This window comes from Crocuta crocuta, unplaced genomic scaffold (genome assembly GCF_008692635.1).
Source record: "Crocuta crocuta isolate KB4526 unplaced genomic scaffold, BGI_CrCroc_1.0 scaffold290, whole genome shotgun sequence".
NCBI classification, from domain to species: Eukaryota; Metazoa; Chordata; class Mammalia; order Carnivora; family Hyaenidae; genus Crocuta; species Crocuta crocuta.
Window position 1 is genome coordinate 7195606 of NW_027527429.1, and position 22349 is coordinate 7217954.

The 22349-nt window shown below is 58.7% G+C and overlaps 1 protein-coding gene across 1 annotated transcript in view; it reads left to right on the plus strand.

Annotated features, from left to right (window-relative positions):
• Positions 1-22241: 22241 nt before the first annotated feature.
• The window catches only part of ECEL1 (endothelin converting enzyme like 1), an 8677-nt gene continuing 8569 nt past the window's right edge, over positions 22242-22349 (plus strand). The window contains exon 1 of the mRNA XM_077759007.1: positions 22242-22266. The gene's annotated coding sequence lies outside the window, so the exon portion shown is untranslated. The remainder of the gene's footprint in view (positions 22267-22349) is intronic.

Genomic DNA, 22349 nt, shown 5'->3' on the forward strand with positions numbered 1-22349 from the left:
ATGTATTACAATGACCTTTATAATGACAGTTTGAGGTGTTATCAGACCCATTCTACAGATAAGGCCACTGAGGCTCAGAGAAGCCGAGTGGTGTGCCCAAGACCACACCAATGGAAACTAGAATAGCAGAGACTAAAAGCAGTCCTGCTTGCTGTAGAAGGCCACACCCTTGACCACTGCCCAGCTCTGCCTCCTCAAGTCCACAGGTGCCTTCTGAGTGTCAGCCTGCTGGGATTTGCCCAGGGCTCGACACAAAGGTGGCAGGCTCTTCTTGCGAGGGTGGAGGGCTTGGCTCCCTCCTCAGGAGGCCTGGCTGTGCCCCAGAGGGGACAAGGTGGAGCAGGTGTGATGACATCTGGGAGTGGGTGAGGTCTGCAAAGGGCAGACAAAGTAGCTGTTGGAGACCAGGGGCCAGGAGGAGTTGGAGCGAGGAGGCAGAGGAGAAATCAAGGCCCCGATGCCTGACACCAGAGTCCTTCGAGCATCCATCTTGCATCCCCAGGGACCGTGAGGTCTGGAGGGCCACGTCAGGGGGGCCTCAGCTACCCTCTCCTTTCTGAGCACAGCTACCAGGCATGGAGTAGAAGGGGAGTGCACACGTGTCAGGGCCCCTCCCCAGCCACACTCCAGTGGGGCACATCCCCCTGCGCCCCCTGCACGGAGCTCCAGGTCCCATCGCCTGGGGTCCCACAGAGGCAGGCAGCTTGGGGACCAGAGGCTGGGGTGAGAGGAGGGGGCCTGCGGAAGGTGGAGCCAGTAAATCTCCTGAGACAATTATGGCGGTAAGGCATAAACAAGGCGCTTTGCCTGCTGCAACCGCCCCCTCTCCTGCGCGCGCGCGGGCGCGCACACATACACACACACACACACACACACGCTAAAGCGCGGCCCATTTGCAGGGTAATGGCTTTGCGACAGCAGGAATTATCTGCAGCCCGGGCGCTGGGCCTAAGGGTACTACGGGAGGAAGCAGGTGCCCAGGTGCTGAGGCCTGTGGCCCTGAGGATGCTGGGGGCGGGGTGGGGGTGCGGGAGGCAGGGGTGGGGGCTGCACCAGGTGGATTGCCCCTACCTCTGCTGCCCCCAGTCCTTTCCTTTCTGCTTCCAAGGCTACGTACCAGTGGACAGACAACCAGGGGCACTAACTCAGCACCTGAGACCATAACAAAGCAGCCCCCACCCCTGCTGCTGTTCGGCCTTGGGGCTACTCAGCCCCAGACTGCCTCCTCCTGCTGACAGCCTAGAGAAAGAGGCCAAGGGTGACCAAAGGAGACCCAGGACGGAGGACGCGCGTTAGAGGTGCGGTGACAGGGCGGCTCTGTGACTGTCATAGGAATGGGGACCCAGTTGCCCAGCAGTGCCAGGGAGGAGGGGTTCAGGGAGGGGAGGACTCCTTCCTTCCCCAGATCAGGAAGCTGAAAAGAGCCACCACCTGGGTTCTAAGGAAATGCCTCTGAATGCCCGTGTCAGGGTGGGGATACTGGGGGCCCGTCTCCTGTCCCCCTTCAGCCAGCTAGCCTTTCCCAGTAGAGAAAGTGGGGCAAGCTGAACCTTCCAGGCTGCTTCAGACGCTGAGGTCATGGTGATGTGGGGGTGGGCTGGTCCCTGGGGGCCCTCACGTCCACCCCAGGGCTCAGCCAGGCCTGCTGACTGACGGTGGCGGGGTGGGGGGGCAGTGTTGGTGGATCATGCCTGCCAGCCCGACAATAGAGCCGGGCGCCATGACTCTGGCGGCAACGGAGCATCCTGCCCACCTGCGGGCACACCCAGATTGCATTTGCTGAAATAAATTGCTGAAGAAAATAAATCCTGCACACATGATTAATGGGAGGCAGGGAGGCAGGCAGCCGCCGCAAAGAGCCGCTGGGGAACAGAGTGACAGTCGGGCACAAAGCCAGCGCTGCCGTGGGGCCTCAGGGAAGGAGCTCCGATGGCTGCATAGTCACGGGGGTCCCTGTCGCCCTGGCATTGCCACCAAGCAGAGGGGCTGAGCCTGCAGGCGGACGAGGCCCCCAGGGGCTCAGGCCAGCTCCCAGCATGGCTCTGTGTCACCGCAGGTGGCTGATCCTGAGCTGGGAGTCACCCTAACTTGGGTCTGACTGCTTCTGGAAATTGGGGGTCCCCATGGGCCAGAGCAGGGAAAAAGTAAAGCTAGGGTCTCAGGAGGAGGGCCAAGGGCTGAGGAGGGACTTCCCTACTGGCCAGCTGTGAGTTCTTGAGCCAATCACTTCCTGTCTGAGCCTCAGTCTCCTGGTCTGCTCAGTGGAACCAGTCTCTGGGCCTCCCTCATAAGGTGGTTGGGAGACACAGCTGAGGCCATCCTGGCAAAGTGCCTCCTCGCGTCCGGTGCTCACAGGGGGCCATCCCAGCCAACAAAGGGGTATTCAGCACCTCTGAGGTGCCCATGCTGTGCTGGGAACTGGGGTACGGTGTCTGCCTGCATGGAGCTTGTAGGCAAACCCTGAAAATAACATAATATGTAAGTCATTTCAAACGCACAAGGTGCGGGGCACCTGGGTGGCTCAGTCGGTTAAGCATCCGACTTCGGCTCAGGTCATGATTTCACAGCTTGTGGGTTCGAGCCCCGCATCGGGCTCTGTGCTGACAGCTCAGAGCCTGGAGCCCGTTTCAGATTCTGCGTCTCCCTTTCTCTCTGACCCTCCCCTGCTCATGCTCTCTCTCTCTCTCTCTCAGAAATAAATAAAAAAACATTAAAAAAAAAAACCCGTACAAGGTGCTGTGAAGGAGAAGGCCAGAGTGCTGGGGGGGGTTATGAGTGGTGAGGCCACAATCTGGAGGTCAAGGCAGGCTTCCTGGGGGCACCGGACACAAGGAGACTTGGCAAAAAGGCAAAAGCTTGACGGTACACTCTGTTGGTGAGGCGGCAGAGAAAGTCTTGTCACTGCGTGGGGAGTGCTCAGTGGTACAGCCCCATGTGGGGCTACTGGAAATACTTGCCCAAATACCTACTCGAATGACAAACACACTTATTCCACAACTGATTCTTCACTTAGGGCATTTTACCCTACGGAAAGGTGCAAAAGCACATTTAGGAAATAATGGAGGTACACGGATGTTCACTGCAACGTTGTTAACGGTAGCAAAAAAAAGTGACAACAATCCAGAGACTCATCCAGAAAAGGCCTAGAGTTAAATAAGCTGTGAGCAGCCACACAGTGGAATACTATGCAGCTGTAAAAAAGGAACAAAGTCTCTATTGTTAGGGAAAGAATGTCAAGATACATTTTAGTGAAAACAAAATACAGAACAGTGCACATAGCATGCTTCCCTTTGTATTAGAAAGGAGGAAAAAATAAGAGCATAGATCTTTATTTTCTTTAGAAGACTGTACAGTAAATTAATAAAAGTAGCCACCTGGGGTTATGTGGGAGGAAACTGGGCACTTGGGGACAGCATGGCAAGAAGCCTTTTTACTTTGCATTGCTTCAATTTTTGAAGCAATTGGATGTATTATCTCCTGCCGACAAATATTTTTAAAACCATATTTTAGGGATTTTGTTTCTACCCAGAGGGCAGAGGGCTCCTGGAGGGCATCTCAGGTACTGGAAACTCCTGCGGAGGGAGCTAGTTTAATGTACCAATTCCGGGACAGCCCTCAAGCTGGGACACAACGCTGGCCTGCTCTGAGCAAACCAAGTTTGGGGACAGTTAGTTAATGCATCCGACCTTCTGGGAGGGGTCTCAGCACTTGCGGCCCCAACCAGGCCTGGACTCCGAGGCAGGCCCAGGCCTCCCCGGGCGGGGCCTGGGGGAGTGACCGGAGCAGCGGGCCGCGGACAGAGGGAGGGGGAAACAGCACCGTGAAGGGTCTGGCGGAACACCCGCCACCCGATGGGGGTTCCGGAGAGAGAAAGGGTGCCTGGCTCTGCGAAGCCACGCTGGTTCCGGGTAGCCCCGCTCTGCCCCCACCGCAGGCCGGCGGGAGGGAGCCCCTCCTCCCGACGGGTGGGCCGGGCGTCCCGGGCTCCGGAGGACTGAGCAGGTGCGGGGCGCCTCCTGGTGGTGCTCTGTGAGGGACGCAGGGCTTGAAGGACAGAAAAGCCCTGGATCTGGTCCCGAGGAGGTTTGGGGGGCTCAGTAAAACCAAGGGGTCGCACATCTGGGACAAGGGATTCGAACCCAGGCTTCAGGGGGGAGGTTTGGGGGCAACGGGAGGAAGAGCTCGGTGACTGCGGCGGCCCAGTGGCCCCCGAGCCAATGGGGCTCTGGTTTCAGAAGCACGGCTCCCACGGTGACACCCTTCTCCCCCAGCCCCCTCTCTCACGCCCCACCCATCAAAAGGGCGTCGCTGCTCTGCCTGGCGTTCTTCGCGGGCTCACTGAGGTGGGCCTCCTGCGTTTCCGCCCTTCCCGTGGTCTTTACGCCTTGATCCTATGGCAGCCCCTCTGCTTTCTGAATCACCCTCTCTGCTCAAGCCACAGACCAAGGCAGCTTTGCCCACCTGTGAATCCCTAGGGAGCAAAGTGCAGGACGAGCTGCATCATTTGCTGGGCCCCTTGTTAACAATTGTTAAGAATTTCAAAATGATGACGGCAGAGCATTAAATCGAGCAGAGCATCTGAGAGCGGCATCTGGGAGGCTGAGTGGGACCAGAAGCCAGGGCTGCGGGTGAAGGTGGTGTTGGAAGGAGGGGGCGCAGAGGGTGGGGTGCCGGGCTTCGTACCTCTAATCCCCGGCACACGGGCCCCTAGGCCTGGGACTGGGGGCTTCCCTTACCTCCTCATGTGTCTGCACATCTCCTCTGGGAGGCTCCCAGATCTTCACTGCTTCCCAACTCGTGTGCACGCATGTGAACGTGAACATGCAAAAGTGCACGCCAGGTCAGGGAGACCCTCGGAGCAGAGGGCTGGGCCATCTGAACCGTGCTGCTGCAGGCTTTATCAAGTGCTTACACGCACTAGCCTCACTAAGCCTAATGGTACGCCCATTTTGCAGATGAAGAAATCGAGGCACGGAGAGGTTGATGGCTTGCCAAGGTGAGCCATGATTCCCAGGTCTGGCAGGGACCCCTGGGGAGACCCCTCTGAGGAATTAAAGGGGGTGCAGGTATCATCTCGTTTACACAGTCCTGGCTGGGGCCCCGGGGGAAGTAAGACAACTGTAATCTGTGAAGTTCGATGAGCCATTAGCAAGTGCCAGGGGCCGTTCTAGGCATCCTACAGGTCGTGACTCGGGGCTGCCTCACAGAGGCTTCCTGCAGTAGGGGTTCTGATCACCCCACTTTGCAGACACAGACCGTGTAAGGCCCAGCCCAGTCACACAGCCTGCTGGGGGCACACAGCAGAAAGGGTAGAGGCAGGGTTTGACTCCAGGCAGGCAAGCTCTGCCGTCTGAGCTGAGATGTGAGCAGAGCTCCGAGGGTGCCAGGGGAGGCTGAACACAGGCACAGAGGGACAGGCTGCCCCCTGGTCTCTTGGGTCCATCTCCACCCCATTGTGCCCTGGGTCCCACAGCTCTGAGCCACGCTGTCGCTAAGTTCTGCTCTGCGCCTGGATCTGTCTTCCCCAGCAGGGGTCCCTCCAATTCTCAAGCCCTGCATCATGGGGCCCAGGTTATGGGGGACCTGGGGTTGCTGGGGAAGGGGCTCCTCAAGCAGCGCTGGTGCTTGGGGCTGGAACACTGGGGTCCAGTCCCTTCTCCCCCAAGAAGCAGGCTGCCCAGGGAAAGGTGCTGTCCATGTGGCCAGGGGCCCTGCCGCCTAGACTCAGCCAGTAGGATGTCCACCCAGTGCCTCCCCAGCCCAGAGGCTCAAGATCAAGTAGAGAGACATGTGGCATCCCCGCTTCTCTGTACACCACCCCCCAAGGCCTTATCTGTCTCTCTGTCCCTCTCCCCTCTCTGTCCCTCTCTTCTTCTCTCAGCCCCTCCCATCCCTGTCTCTCTGACTCCCTCCCCCTCCCCTGTCTCTTCTGTCTCTGCTGTATCTGACTCTTGTTCTGTGTGCACCCCCCCAACTTCCCAGGTCCTCTCTCAAACCCCCTCAGTAGACCCCGGCCTTCCCAGGGCTTGGCTCTCAGGAAGCCCCCTCCCCTCCCCGAGCTCTCTTCCCAACCTCACTGGAGCAGAGAGGGAGCAAGAGCACATTTCTTCTCGTCCAGGCCTAATATCTTAATGCAAGGCCATTACTCACCCGGAGTCCAGGCAGGGCAGGCCTCTCCCCTCCTCGTTTGTCATCCAGAGTGAAGCCTCTGCGTTGTTCCTTGGGGATCAGATTAAGGGACTGACAGTCAGGATGAACAAATTTAGCTGCCAGCGCCGCCTTCTCCCTCCCTCCCACCCCTGCCTCCCAGGCCCTGAGTCCCTGAACTTTGAGTAGGGGAGGTCTGAGGCCTCTGAGAGTCCTGTTTCTTGGTTCTGATCCACCTCAAAGTGCCCAGCAAGGGATGAGGGATAACGGGAGCTTTTCTCCTCAGAGAAGAATAGGAGAAAAAAAAAAAAAAAGACCTGGGGTCCAGAGGGACCTCTACCCCCTGGGGGCTGTTGAGCCTTTAGTATAAAAATAGAACAGCCCACACTATCTATAGTCCTTAAAGCCCTGTTCAAAGCCCTTTACCTGGATTCACTCACGTAATCCTTACAACAACCCTAGGAGGTAGGTACTATTAATATCCCGTTTTATAGGGACTCAGAGAGGTTAAGTGACTTGCCCAATGCCACACAGCTAGTGAAGGCTGTCAGTCATGGTGCTTTGTATCTTGGTTCATTTTCTCAACACAGTATCTGGGGCAGAGGGACTAATGTTACCTCCCTCTTACGGATGAGAACACTGAGGTGTTCGTTCAGGTTTAAAGCAACCCCATGGCTCTGTTCCCCGCCGTGGTCCTGCCCTCCCTTCTTCTGGCTTCCCTGGGACCGGCTCAGTTCTGCACGGCCCTCGGCAGAGCTGGTATGACCATAGCCATTTGGGGGGAGAAGGGGTGAGAGGCTCCCTGGCCCGGCCTGTCTGCCCCTCAGTTCCATCGTTGGGGCCACATCCTCCGCCAGGGCTCTTGGGTCGGGGCCTGTGTTGAGAGTAACCTCCTTTCATGATCCCTCTCTCTGGCCTTGTCACTGAGCACCTGCTGCCTGGAACGCAGACCCCAGAGCTGAAAGCCAAGTGCTACCTTCATGGGAGGGGCAGGAAGGGGCTGTGGAGCCCACCTGGAGCCTTCCCACTGCTGCCTGGACACTAACTCTTTCCACTTTCCACATCAGCCGGGTTCCCATAGTAACCACTGGCTTGCTGTCTCCTAGCAACTGAGTGGTCCTCGGAGGGGGAGGCAGAGCAGCGGAGAGTGGCTGACATTTGAGGCCAGAGAACTTGGGTTCACATTTTGGCTATGTGATGTCATAGCTGTGCGGTCTTTGGCAAGTCACTCAACCTCTCTGAACCTCTAGTTTCCCTTCTGTGAAATGGAAATGACACTGCTCAAGGATCAAGCACTTAGGATAAAGTTGACAGTCCCATGAAACTCAAAGGGGTCTGCCAAGGTGTGGAATTAATGAGGGCCAGGGGGCCTGGATGGGAGCAGAGGGAGGTAAAGCCTGGGTCCTGGTGGGAGCCAAGTGTGTCTGGGCCTCCCAGTCAAGAAGGACCCCGGCCTCACCGGGCTGGGGGCCCACCCAGACTCCTTGGCCCTAGAGATGGCCACAGGCCTCAGTGTGGTGCTTTCTTTCATCAAGTATGCGCCCAGGGACTCTTCCAGAGAAGCCACACCCTCATGATAATTCTGCCCCCTCCCCTTATAAAACTACAGTGCATCGGCCACCGGAATCAGATATGGCCCATGCCCTTTGCATGCATTGTTTAATTTTACCCAGCGAGCTAGGTTCTTTTTATTATTGCCCAGTGTCAGTTGTGGAAACTGGGGCTCAGAGAGGTTCTGTCCTCAAGTCTGGCAAGAAACTCACAAGAGGCAGGGCTGGCGCTGAAGCCCCGACTCTGAGAGCCAGGCTCTGGACACATCGAAGGGACGAGTGAGAGAGAGAGGGCGAGTAAGGGTGGAGGCGTGCGGAGAGGGAGGGACACCTCGGAACAGGTCCCCGGAGGCCCCCCCCAAATTCCTCCCGGAGGGGACAGGACAGAGCTCCGGAGCGGGAGGAAATCTCTCCGGCGCCTGGCACGGCCTCCCGGACGTGCTCTCCGGGAGGGCGGGGTGGGGAGACCGTGCGCCCGCGGGCCCGGGAATGTGCCGCGTTTCTCGGCACCGGTGCGCGGAGGCGAGGGTAGAAGGGAGGGGTCAAGCTCGAGGAGCAGGGGCGAGGAGAGGGGGAGCCTGCGGCCCGAGTGTGGTGGGCCAAGGGCGGTCCGGGGGAGGGAGAGACCCCTCCGGCCTGTGCCCTGAGGACCGGACCCCACCCAGCCTGCCTGATCCACCGGCTGGCGCCAGGCCCTCAGTCCCGGTCTTCGCTGGGTTGGGGCAGGGGCTGAGCCGGACGTTGCCCCATATTCCCGAGGGAGCTCGGTGTCAACGCTCCAGTCTAGGTAGACCCCCTCCCCCACGCCGCCCTCCACGCTGAGCCTTCCGCGCCACCCCCCTCCCTCCCCAGGCAGCTCAGCCTCCTTCTGGGCCAAGGCCGAGGTCGCTGCGGCAGCTCGGCAGCTCGGGGCGCTTGATTCAATTAACTAATTCCCGACAAGACAGATGTGCAACTCCCCGCCGCCTGCCATTGGGCGGAGACGGAGCTCCCCGTGGGCGGGGGCGGGGCGGTGACGTCACGGGCGGCCGCTGACGTCATGGGCGCCCAGCCAGGAGTCCCGCAGTGACCGGGCCATCTGCCGCCTCTGTGGTGAGTGCCTGCTGGCGCGTGTGGTGTGCACACCTGTATCTTCCTGCGCCACTCCTCTGGGGGGCGCCCTGGGCCGCAGAGGTCTCCACTGGGACCACGGTTTGGCCCAACTAGGCTGACTCCTCAGTGCCACCCCTCCGCCCCTCCTCCCCGCCCTACTCCTCTTTGCTCTCTGAATTTGCCACCCACCCCCCCGGCCCTGCCCCCATGTCTCTTACTCTGGTGGCGCTTTCTGGTGAGGGCGTGCACAGTGAGGTCCACGCGTGTTCGTACACACCCAGGCGTGCACACACAAGTGCACACAGGGCCTACGTGGACACACGGGTATATGCCCAAGGAGCCTGATTCCAGACAGGCACACAGTGGTGCCCAGGAGCACACACAGGGACACAGGGAGTCTCAGTAGTATCCCAGCCACACACGCACACACATGTGTCCACACATGCACTCTGACAGGTCCCCAGGCTCTTAGCCCCTGGCCTCCACCTTTCCTCAGGCTCCAGGGGCTCCTGCAGGGCTTTGAGGAAGGGGCAGCAGTGGGGGAAGGGAGGCATTGTCAAGGACACCAGCAAGGAAAGGAAAAAAAAAATGAAGTGGAAGAAATAAAATCAAAAGGCTTTTAAGGCTGCTCTCCCCAAGTAGTTGATGTCTTGGCTGCGATTGCCGGCAATGAAATATTGTGCTCTCTGATCGCTTAATGCACAGAGCACAGCAGCCCCTCCCCCTGCTCAGAGGCAGTCCCCTCCCCTGCCCCTCCGCTCCCCTCCTGATCCTCTCTGGCAGATCTGCCTCCTTGCTCCCAAAGGGCCCAGAGTGCGGGGTGGAGGGCACAGCTGATGCTCACTTCCAGCCTGGCATTGACCCCAAGAGAGGCTCCAGAAGCCACAGCTGGCATGGGGACCCCAGCCCACAGACTGGGCAGGAGGGGAGAGCCCGGCTCTGGGCTGGGACCCCGGCCTATGCCTGGCAGTTGTGGCGCTCGGGGCTCTCCCTACAGAGACACTGAGTCTAAGGGCCTTGGAGCTGAGGCACCCTCAGCCAGGAGGGGAAAGATATAGGGTCCATGGGTGCCTGATAGGAATCTTCAGCAGCCTGGAGAGTCTGAGACTCCTGGAGTGTGTGTGTGTGTGTGTGTGTGTGTGTGTGTGTGTGTGTGTGTGTTGTGTGTTGAGGGGGGGCGGCGTGGATGGGGTAGGGGAAAAGTGTCCTAGCCTAATTCTCCCGCTTTAGCTAAAAACTGATCTCAGTCATGGTTACAAGGCCTGGCTTTCAGCCTCAGTCACATTCAGCCCCATCAGTTCCTGGCTTTGTGACCTTGAGCAAGCTCTGAGCCCGAGTTCCACACCAGGAAGGCTGGAGGAAATAATAGAACTGGCCTCATAGGGTTATTGGAGGATTAAAAGAAAATATATGCAAAGTGCTTAGCACAGGGTCTGTGCTAGGGCCGGNGCTGCCCTCTGGCTTCACCCCCTACTCGCCCAGGACTTGGAGGGGACTGGCGGGCTGGGAGCAGTCTGAGAAGTGGGCTGCCCACCTCCCCTTCCCCTTCCCAAGGCCCTCTCCTCTGCCCTCCCTGCCTCCACGCCCTGCCCCGCCCCCAGGCAACTGTTCACTCTCTGCGCCTCTCTGTCAGGGCTGCCAAATTGGCCAAATCTCCGTAATGCTAAAAAATTGGCCCATTAGCTGGCAGGGAACATTGACAGGGGCGGGGAGCGGTGTGCACCGAGGCCACAGATGTGCCCAGAGGGCCGGAGGGAGGGGGCTCCAGGGCTCCCCAGAGACACCAGCCACACCCAGGGAATGGTCAGCTGCGTGTGTGTGTGTGTGTGTGTGTGTGTCCCTACTCTGTGCCAGACTTACTGCCGGCAGCTTTCACAGCACCACAACATACCTGAGAGGTTGGCCCTGTAAACATGCCCATGTTACAGAAGAGGAAAATGAAGCCCAGAGACAAAAAAGGGCTGCAGCAAGGTGGCTGAGTGTGCCTCAGGGAGAGGACCTACTGTCTGGTCTGAAATTCCACTGGCTTCCACGGAGCCCCCATCCCGGTGTCCCAGGGACCCCCCAAATACCTCAGGAGCCTGGCTCCTGAAGTCTCTGCCCTCTGGCCCACCTCCTGGCCCTGTGCCATGGGGGTCTCACTGCACTGAGCAGCAGGCTAGAAAGTTGGCCTTGTTGGGATCAGCTATGCCCAGTGGAGAGAAATGAGGTGTGGGGAGGGCTGGGTGCCTGCAGGAGGGTGGGGGAGAGAGGCTCGGGGCTTCTGGCTGGCTCTCGCCTTCCCTCCTGGGGGTGCTTAGACAGGACCTGCCCACCAGAGCCATTCTCCAGGCTGGGGGCCTGGTCGTGAGACCAAGGCTCTTCCCTGACCTCCTTGGTCAGGATCTCAGATAGAAACATTGTCTCCAGTTTTGGGTAAGGAAACTGAGGCTTAAAGCGGCCCAGTGACCTGTTCACAGCTAGGAAATGGCAGCTCTGGCTTTTAATCCAGATTAGTCTGACACAGAGCCTGAGGTTTTAATCCTATTGCTCTAGTGATGGGGGCCATGTCCTATTAAGGGACAGTTTTAATCTTGAAAATGTTTTCATTCATTCCTTCATCCCTTAAATGTTAAGTACCTCCTAATGCCAGCACTGCGCCCTGGGGACACAAGATGAATAAAACCCTTCCCTATCCCTGGGCCTGGCTGCTCCACGCAGCAGAGATCACCCCTGCCTCACTCCACAGACCCAAGAAGGCCCCCCTATTCTGTGCCTCTGCCCTCCCTCCCTCCCCCTCTGCATCTACTTGCATATAGATGTGCCACTGCGCTGAGCTACATGGACACAGGGGTCTCCATGCCTGCCCTTGAGAGGCTGTGGCACCTGCTAGTGGGTCTTGGGACCCCTTTGGTCCTTCCTCTGCAGTCCCCCACTCACCCCCCCCCCAACTCCCAACACACATCAGGCAGGGCTGCAGGGACCTGATGATGAGGATGGTGATGGTGGTGGTGATGGTGGTGAGGATGATGACGATTTCAGTGAAAATGGATGTGACGGTGGTGATGATGACGATGATGGCAAATCTGGAGAACATGGTGATGATGACAGTGAAGTTGATGGTGATGATGCTGATGGTGACGATGGTGGGTGGTGATGGTGGTGTGGATGGGGTGGAGAAGGGGGTGATGAAAAGGACGGGGTGAAGCAACTCCAGGTCCAAGGGAAGGGAAAGAACAGGCAGAGAGAAAGGGGGTACAGCGTGGAGAGGAGCTGCTTTCACCTGCCACCCCCAGCGAGGCCCAGCTGCTGCTGGCCCATGTCCCCGGCCAGCTCGGGGGTGGGGGGTTGCTCCTGAGGCAGGCGGGGCACTGGGTTGGGCTCTGGAGTGGCCATGGCTTCTTGGCCCTGCCAGGGATCTGGAGCATGTCCATAGGTCCTGAGGGACGGGGTCAACCCCGGCTCTCCTGCCCCAGGGGACCATGGGGTCCAGAGTGGCAGGCATGGGACAGGTGCATGGGCTTTGGGCCAGGGCTCTGAGGAGGGCAGGGCAGAGCCGCGGAACAAGGAGGGCTCTGCAGGCAGGGACAGTTATGTGGCCTGGAGTGGGCGGGTTGACACAGTGCTTCTGAGTTTGGGGTCAGACCAGTTCAAATCCAGTTCCAGCACCTACAGGCTGGGGGGCTTGCTGGCTCTTGATCTCTCTGAGTCTCAGCTTCATCACTGCCCTAACATGTGGGAGGGCAGTGGTTTCCACCGGGCAGTAATTTTTGCAACAGTTCTGTAACTCGGAAGCTCAGCACAATGCCTGGCATGTAGGAGGCAGTCTGGAGATGTCTGTGACTTCATTCTTATGGCCTCTGGTGGCTCCAGTGGGCTGCGCGGGTGCTGGCCTCCCCCTGGCTGTGGAAGGGGCTGGGCTGCAGGCTCCCGCGGTAGGGCCTCTTGGCGGGCAGGCTGGGCTGGCAGCCTGGGCTCAGATGGGCCACCTCCCTGTCCCCTCCCTGTGCCAGGAGGCCCGGTCCTCTACTGCCCCCACCTCCTGGCCTCCCCCTGCGCCCTCTCCACAGGCTGGTGAGGGCTCTGACGTGTGAAATAAAAAGGGATTTTAATTACCTCTCAGCAAAACAGCAATTAGAGAGAATCACGGCACAACAGCGGTCCCCTCCTCCACTGCCCCCGCCAGGTCTTTCTCCCCTTTTTCTCCAGCCGCCACCCCAGCTCTGAGGCAGGGAGGAATAGGAAGTCCTTTGATTGAGCTCAGAACCCCTGGCCCCCAGGTTGGGGGTGGAGGGGCCAAAGGACACCAGTGGGTCTCTGCTTAGGACAGGGCAGAGGGGAGCCGTGCGGGGAAGCTCCCCAGTGGCTGAGGGGCCTCCCTGTGCATCTGCACCTTGGAGACAGCCAGTACCCAGATCTTTGGGGTCCACATGTGCCCTGGGTACGTGCCCATCTGTGTGTGTGTGTGTGTGTGTGTGTGTGACCGCTTGTGTGTGCACGTGAGTGTGTCAGCAGCCTGGGGCAGCACAACCCTCAGGATGAGCCCTCTGCACTGGGGAAGTAGCACAGTTTTCAACAGGCTTTTAAAATAATTGCCTGTGACCCTGAGCTGAAGCTCTCTGTCCAATGGCCGCCCCCTTTCCAGACCCCTGCTGCCGGGGGAGGGGGAGTCACTTCTCCATCCATCACTGCAGCACCTGTGCTGCATTTGGGGAAGGGGCTTGGGAGGGGGGTGTCCCCACAGGTGGCCTGGGGCTGGGGGCGGTGGTGGTGGGTGGCTGATTGAAGAGGTAATTGCAGGCAGCAGGCCCTAGCTAATGCATGTTATGATTAAGCCCCATTACTGAGGGNTCTCATGGGGAGGGGGGAGCGGGCTGCCACCTCCTCCCCGGTGGTCCCCTCCCCCTCCAGAGCTGTGGCCAACAGGAGCCTGCCGGCTGAGAGGGGAGAGCCAGTTTAGAGGTGGGAGAGGCACTCCCCCAACACACACACTCACCCCTGGCCAAAGATCTGAAAGCCCCTATTCTGTGCTCTAAGGGGCCCAGGCCACTCGGGTGAGCAGCAATTTCCTGGCCATTAATCTTGGGGCTCCTGTGGCTGTCAGGGGCCCCCTGGCAACCATAAGTCTCAGTGTCTGGGACTATTATGTCAATGGGTTGCAGAAGCGAGAATGGCTGCAATTGGATGGCTGACATCAGAGACCCCAGCCCCACCTCATCTCATTGGGTGCTGCAGGTGCCAGTCAGGCACACCTCCTGACCATTGGCTGAGGAGGGGCAGGACCCCTGATCCCCTGTGGGCCTTTGGGATCTGGCTTTCCAGTTCCTGGGGAATGGGCTTCAGAACCTTTCATTTCACAGAACCCGGAGAAGTTAGTCACTTTCCCAAGAACACACAGTAAGGGCTGGATCAGACCCTGTGTTACCCTAGTGTCCTGGCTTGGCCACTTACCAGCTGCGTGGCTTTGCGAGTGTTGCCTGACTCCAGGGCCTCAGTTTCTGCCTCTAAAATGGGGATAATAGTAGCATCTACTCCCGGAATTTCTGGGAGGATTAAAGGAGACAAATTAGCACTTGAAGCCCAGGACGTTTCCGGATGTCGGCTACCAGTAGTTTTACCTTTGCTCCTTGACTTGTGTCCTTTGGGGGAGGCAGAATTCTAAGATGTCCCCCAGTTTTCCGGGCCCCTGGTGTACACACTCTCCAGATCGTGCAAGCCAACACAAATCCAGGTACTGTTATGGCAGGGTTTTGCAGTTGTAATTAAGATTCCCAATTAGTTGAACTGAAGATAGGGAGCTTTGGGGCACCTGGGTGGCTCAGTCGGTTAAGCATCGACTTTAGGTCAGGTCATGATCTCATGGTTTGTGGGTTTGAGCCCTGCATCGGGCTCTGTGCTGACAGCTCAGAGCCTGGAGCCTGTTTCAGATTCTGTGTCTCCCTCTCTCTCTGACCCTCCCCTGCTCATACTCTCTCTCTCAGGAAAAAAAAAAATAGGGAGCTTATTAGACCCATTTACTTGGGTCCTTTAAAGGAGTTTCTCTGGCTGGTGGAGGAGAGGAAGACAGATTCAAAGCACGACAAGGATTGAGTGCCAAGGAGATTGTCCACTGATGACTTTGGAGATGGAGGGGCTGGCCATCTCCAGGCAACCGGTGCAGGTGACTTCTAGTTGCTGAGAACAGCCCTGACTGACAGCCACCAAAGAAGGGACACCTTGATTCTGCACCAAAGGAATTAGATTCTGGCCCAACCAGTGAGCTTGGAAGACAAGCCTGAGCCACCAGGAAAGCCCAGTCCTCACCACCCCCAACTTCAGCCCGGTGAGGCCCTGAGCAGAGGACCCAGCCTTGTGGACCTGGACTTCTGACTGACACAAACTGAGATCATTAAGTTGCTACGTTTGTGGAACTTTGTTACAGAGCAATGGAAAACTAATAACCATCTTTTGGTGGTTCCCATGGAAGGTGCTGGAACATCCTACGGGTGTGGGTGTGGGTGGGGAGCTTGGTGCTGGGCTCCGGGCAGCCCCGGGTGAAGCTCACACATGCGGAAGCACACCAGCTGCTGGCGTCTCTGTGAGGCGGAGTGTGGTCCCTGGTCTTGTGCTGGCTGTCCTCAACTCTGACCTATCACGGCACCCACAGGATGTCTGTGGGGCTTCTTGCCACTCACCGCCTCGGCCCACGACCCTGGGTGGCTGGCAGTAGGCAGAGGCGGGCATGGAGAGTCCCCGCGACACGCAGGTGCTCAATGAACACTCTGATTCAGGCAGTCTTGTCCTCTATCCCACAATTCCACTTCAGGGAGCCTGTGACAGTGACAGTGCCCCCTTCTAAAACACAGTCTGCAGGGAGGTCCTACCCAGGGCCAGGGCCCTATGCCTGCCCCCCTCCCCTCCCTGCGTCCCTCTGAGCCCCTCTGTCTCCTTCCCTCCACAGCCCTGCTCTCCTACAAGGGGCAATTAGTGGCCTCGGCTTTAATTAGCTAACGATCCCCTTCAGTTCCAAACACTTGAAATGATGATGGAGTGCTGGGGGAGGGGAGCTCGGCCCGGTGACCCTGCAAAGCAAGGAAGAGGTCCTTCAGGTCCAGCTGGCTTCTTTGGGCTCCGCCCAGCCCCAGCCCACCCCTTCCCCCAGTCCCGGGGCCCTGGTGATCCTCACAGGAAGTGAGTGCCCCAGGCTCTGGGGTCCACCTTCCTATATGCCCCAAACACTTGTGGCTTTATTTGCATCTTTTTTTTTTTAAGTTTATTTTCATAAAGAAAGAGAGAGACAGAGACAGAAGAGAACAGAGGAGGGGCAGAGAGAGAGGGAGAGGGAGAGAATCCCAAGCAGGCTCTGCACTGACAGTGTGGAGCCTGAGGCAGGGCTCAAACCCACGAACTGTGAGATCATGACCTGAACTGAAATCAAGAGTCAGATGCTTAACTGACTGAGCCACTCAGGCCCCCTATTTGCATTTTGTAGTAGAAGCCAAGTTCCCGGTCATAGCCTGTCCATCAAACAGTAAACCCAAGGGGTCTGGCTGTCAGAACCGGAGATCCACAGGCCTCAGACTCTCTACCCCCTCTCCTCCCTGCCCCCCACTGCCACCACTCCGCTTTGACTCTGTCAATCTGACCTCTACCCCCAACTGCATTGTGGTCAAGGTCTTGACACTCAGGCAAGGACAGGGTGATGGGAAAAATCCAGGGTCCCCACAGAGCTAAGGAAGAGAGACCATGAGAATGCCAAGTCACAAGATAATGTCAGGTGGGGACAAGTCCAGTACAAGATGTACCCAGGACAACAGACAGAAAACAACTGGGTTCTTCAGACAGGGAGNTCACTGCCACCACTCCGCTTTGACTCTGTCAATCTGACCTCTACGTAGACCCCAACTGCATTGTGGTCGAGGTCTTGACACTCAGGCAAGGACAGGGTGATGGGAAAAATCCAGGGTCCCCACAGAGCTAAGGAAGAGAGACCATGAGAATGCCAAGTCACAAGATAATGTCAGGTGGGGACAAGTCCAGTACAAGATGTACCCAGGACAACAGACAGAAAACAACTGGGTTCTTCAGACAGGGAGATCCAGGAAGAGCCTCTGAAGGTGGGGACATCTGGAAGGGAGGCCAAGGGCCTGGCTGCAGGCCCTGAGATTCTCCCTGAGGTCTCTGGGCAAAGCCACCTGCCCGGTCTCCCGGATTCAGCACCTCCCATCCCGCACAGTTCCTGGGCTGAGATCACAGCTGGGCCTTCACTCGGGTTCTAAGTGCCCTGCCTGTCCCCTCAGCTCCCGGCTGGTACTGTACATGCGCCCAGGATACTGAATGCAGCAGACAGGTTCAAAGGTCAGCTTCAGGGCTTGTGAGCTGGGTGAACTGGAGCAACTTTCTTTCCTTCTCTGGTCTTCATTTTCCCACGTGTAAATTGGGGTCAGGGATGGGGCCCCCAGGGGGTTTCTAAGACAGTGGATTGCTTGGCACAGAGCGTGGCACTTAGGAGGGGGTCCACGTGTTTTATTATGGGGGGGCGTCCAGCCACAGTACTGGGAGGTCTGTCCAGAACGGGGCACAGACCTGCTCCATCCAGCGCAGTCCAGGCACCAGGTTCCAGGCTGGGCATGTAGGGACACAGATCTCTCCAGCAAGGAGAGACCCCTGGGCAGGCTCCCTCAGGTAGGGACCTGCCCCACCAGGGGGACCGTTAGGGGGTCCTGGAGAGGGGACTGACGAAGGACAGGAGGGCTGGGGATGAGGAACTCAGGCTGAGGAGGTGGCTAGAACAAAGGCACAGAAGTGGGGGTTCAATCCCTTGAAGAGGAGGGACATTTAGGGGAGCCTTAGCCAGGAGGCTGGAAGGGGGTCTGAGGCCAGACTGAGGAGGTCCCGGAGGCCACAACGAGGGGTCACAGAGGGTGTGGGGCAGGAATGGGCAGGACGCAGCAGCACCTGGGTGAGCAAGCAGAAGGAAGACACCACTGTCCTCCAGGAAGGGAGAACTAAGGGCTAGAACCGGGACAGGATGGGTGGGAAGGAGAGGAGGGCGCAAGAAGCCTTTCCAGGGCTGGGACCCGACTCTCCCTGATACGCAGAAGGAGGAGGAGAAGTTAAAGATGAGCTAGGTGTGGAGCACAGTGAGCCTCAGGGGCAGGCATGTGCTGGGGGCAGGTAGGGCCAGAGGCTGCGCCACCAGCTGGGCACCGCCTCCTGGCCGTGGGGGGGAGCTGGAGCCGGGGGGAGCTCGCAGGGTAGGGTGGATCCAGAGCAAGGGTGAGAGCTGGGGACCCAGGAAGGCCTCAGGCTCTGATGACCAGACAGGTGTGGCCTAGACAACCTGCGTCCTTCTGGCGGTGACTTGACCCTGAGGACTGCAAGGGGGCAGGGGGTGCCGGGTGCTGACCCGCACATCGCGTGGTGTCCCATTTACTTAAAGAAATAGTGATGTCCGTGTGGCCCTGATGCTTCATGCTGAAGTGAAGGGCTTATGGGGGGGGGAGGGAGGGAGGGAGACCTCGGAGGGTGACAAGTGTGAAGGCGGGATTTCACATTTGCTTTCCACCCGCCAGTATAAGTTACGTCTCTTAAAACAAGAATGTATGTGTTTACTTCTTATAAGAAAAACAAAACGGATGCAGAGGTTGGTAGGTGACCCCAGAGAAGAGTCTGTGCATCGTGGGACAGACGTCTACCACGTGGCGGGAGACTGGGGTGGGGGAGGGGAAGGAACGGCCCCCTCTTGTCATCTGATGGGTCCCAGGGCCACGGAGAAGTGCGCAGAGGATCTCAGAGTCCGGGCAGGTTTGTAGGTGGGGGCGCTGGGCCTGGTGCAAGGCCTGGGAGATACTTCGCCTGGGGCGGGCGTCCTGTGAGCCGACCACAGCTCTGTGAGAGCTTTCCAGGCATATCAGGTGGGTCATCCACCGGGGCTCTGGGCTACGGAGCAGAGACAGGTGCAGGCAGTGTGGTGGGGGCTCAGGGAGGGCAAGCCCCCCGCCCACGGACATAGCACCTGACCGGACAAGAGAGGCTGACATCCCAGGAAGGATGAGTGGCAATTGGCCAAGGAAGAGGTGATGGGAGAAGAGTGTTTCAGTAGCAGGACAGCAAGTGCTAAGACCCTGGGGTGCATGAGAGGCAGCTGAGTTCTGGGAAATGAAACTAGGTCAGAGAGACCAGAAGAAGAGAGAGGTTGGAGGTGGGGAGACAGAGCAGGAAGGGCAGAGAAGGGTGGGAAGAGGTCACGGTCTCGCGGGCACACTAGGTGTGTGATTCCATCATGAGAGGTGGGGAGGGACACCGGGGGCCCGAGGCCGGTGGGGAGGCTGGGGCAGCTGTCCAGGTTGGAGTGGGCATGCCGTGGTGTTGAGACCTCGCAGAGAAGCTCGGCTAGGGGTCTGCACGGGGGGATTCTTGAGCCCAGCTTAACGAGGGCCAGGCAGACTGGGGAGGAGGTGCACCAGACCACAGAGCCCAAGAGCTACCCTTGAGGTCCAAATATCTGAAATAAGTGGGGTGCAGGGTCCAGCCCTCCCTACCCCATTCTCTGGCCAAAAGGATACCCTACTGGGAGCTTAGATAGGAAAGACAGGCACCCTGTCACCTCATGGAGTCACAGCGACAGGGCAGAATGAAGGCACAGGCTGGATGATGGGGTGCGTGGGCCTCTGGGGTCCCCCAGGTCTGGCGTGGGTGCCCAGGTTTCCCGCAAGAGTCTGAGTCAGCACTGTGGTGGCCGCCTAGAGGCTCTGGCCTTCCCCCGCCCCCTCCCTGCCACCCCGGCCACTTGGGAGAGTCATTTCATTTCTCAAATTAAAAATCCATTCTGTGCTGTGAATAATAGATGGGCTGAGCACTGGGAGGCTGGGCAGAGGACAGAAAGCTGGTTGGGGGGCGTTTCCCAGTACACAGAAGACACTGCTAAACTGTCTGTGGTGGGGAGGGGGAGCTGGGTGGGCAGGGTGGAGGCTGGGAGGCATCTCCCAGAGCACAGGCAGGGGTAGGGGCTTCAGCCTCCGTGGGGCTCCTAGGCCTGCGCACTGGAGTGGCAGGCCCAGTCTGTCCCCACATATATGCAGGCCAGAGGGGTGCAAAAATGGATCTGATCACGGCTGGCCTCCAGGTGGACCCAGGCCTGGCTTCAGGTTGGGAGCCCCTCCCCCCCCAGTGAAGCATTTAACCCCTCGCGTAGTGAAGGCTCAACAGATGTGTCATTCGTGTGAGAAGCGTGGTCCCCTGTGAGTGGGGGTGCTCTCGCCCCTTCCCCGGAACCCAGACCTGGTGATGCCCACCCAGGAGGAGTGGGCTGGGGTCTGGTCTGTGGTCAGGGAAGAGGCTGAAGTGAGGGTTTCAGGACCAACCCACACCCCTCCCCTCTGCTCCTTGAGCCCTTCTCTCTCCGAGGTGGCTTGGAGGGGGATGGATGCTCACCCAGCTCCTACTTCCCATGCCCTCAAGCTGGGCATCCAGTTGTCTGGCTGGCTTGGAGCTTGGCTGAGTGCTGTGGTGTCCTGTCATTCTCTTGCTCCTCAGTCAGGAGGTCACCTTGACAATTGGGGGTGGGGTGGAGGAGCGCTGGAATTGGGTGCCTCAAGGAGAGAGCGCTCTGACACTGCTGGTGTCCTCCCCGACTTGCACTCAGCTTCTCTTTCCGAAAAGGGACAAAGGCCTGGTCGCTCTTTACTGGTGGACTGTATAGAGGGTCTAGGACTGTGTGCTCATGGGCCCAATCCAGGCCACTCTGGTGGGCCCTGGTTACCTCGCTCAGGGGCTGGGGTTGTCCTGGGTGTCCTGTGGGGGCGGGGTGAGCGCCGAACAGAGCAGGCAAGATGGAGTGAGGCAGGCAGGTAGGGTGGCCGCCCCGGCCGAGAGTGGGGAGGCGGAAGAACAGATCAATGGCTGCTGGGAGTATGGGAGAGGAAGGGGTCCAACAGCTGACCTGGGAGGGAGGAGGGGCTGAGGGCTTGGGTCCCCCACCCCCTAGTGGCTGGAACAGCAAGGGTCCCCAGGGAAGCTTGTTTGCCTTTGTGCCTTTCTGTCGGAAGAGAGTCGGCTCCCTGAGACAATATCCATTTTTATATTTCTTGGAAATTTCACGGCATTCATTTCAGGGAAAATAAAAGCTGTCATTGCTGGAGAAATGATACCAATCAGGGCCTGAAAAGGCTGGAAAATTATCCTCCTGGAGACGGAACGTTGAGGGAAAAAATGCAGATTAAAAGCACAAAGAGCCACTTTGCCACCGCCCTGCCCTCCCCTCCTCCCGTATGGAATCACCACATTTTACATAATTCCTCCTCTTCTCAGTAGAATTAATTGGACCCAAGAAGAACGTGTGGGGCAGAGGAGGACCCTGAGATGGCCGGAGGTGGAGGCAGAGAGCGTGTAGAGCAGTGGTGTGGAGGCGGATAGATGGACAGACACAGGAGAGGCGGCGTGGGGACAGAGGTGGTCCCTGCGGCCCAGGAGCCCAGGGGCCCAGGATCCAGGCCGCTGAAAAGCCCCAGAGAGGGGACAGGGTGATGGGTCCTTTGAGCCCTTGTCTTGTTGTGGGGTTTATCACCTGGGGCTCCACGGTGGGCAGTCGTGGGCTGGCTCACTGTTTAGGCCAGTCCTACAGGCTGGAACTGGCAGGCCTGGGAGCGCTGGTGCCTTGTGGGGTCCTGGGCTAGGAAATGAGAAAGCAGAGACTCCAGAAACGGTAAGCGCTGGACCAAGAAGCCCCGAGTTCCCTGCGCCCCACACAGCCCTGCGGGTACTATGGTGAGCCAGGCAGAAGCGGGCCCTGCTTCAGGGGCTGGGGGCTGTGGGAGGGAGGTCCCACATTAAAGAAGCAAGCTGGGTGGGAAGAAGNTCCTCCATCAGTCCACAAGCAGGGGCCTGAGGCCTACATCTGAGGACTAGGCTGCCGGGCAGAGCAGGTACGCACCCCCTACCCCTCCTCGCGTCCTCAGCGGGGAGGGGCTCATGCATTCATTACTCTCCAGTCCGTTTCTCTCTTCCTGGCCAGAGACTTTCCAGAGCAGGGGCTGAGGCCAGCCTAGGTTTGGGGGGAGGGTGCAGTCTCAGCCCTGAGGCGCCCTTCCTGGTTGCATGTGCAACAAACCCCCAGAGCCCTTCCGCGAGGGCTGGGTAAGGACAGGGCTAAGGGAGAAGACCAGAAAGCCCACTTATTGAAGCCTGCTCCGTGCCCGGCACCTTGCCAGGGGCGCGCAGGCGCTATTTCAGCACACCGCACAGTCTTTCCGGGAGTTCTCCCTGGGCGGTCTCCAGTCCTGTGTGTTCGGCTGGGACAATCCACGCACCTCCTGATCTCCAGCTTGATCCCTTTTCGGGCCGGCTGGAGTGGGGGCACCAGATCCAAGGGGAGCCCTTTCCTGGGAATAGCAGGCGCCCTCACTCTTCCCGGGACGCAGCTGTACCTGGAATCCCCGATCCCGGAGCCTGCGCAAGACCTTCGGGAGCGCGTCCCGCAGCCGCCGTGCCCGCCCCCGAGCTGCCACCGAGCTGCCAGGTAGCTGGGATGAAGGGTGGGAGAAGGAGGGGGCGCGGGGGGCGGGCGGAGGAGGGTGGAGCCTCCGGGGCGCCCCCTCCCTC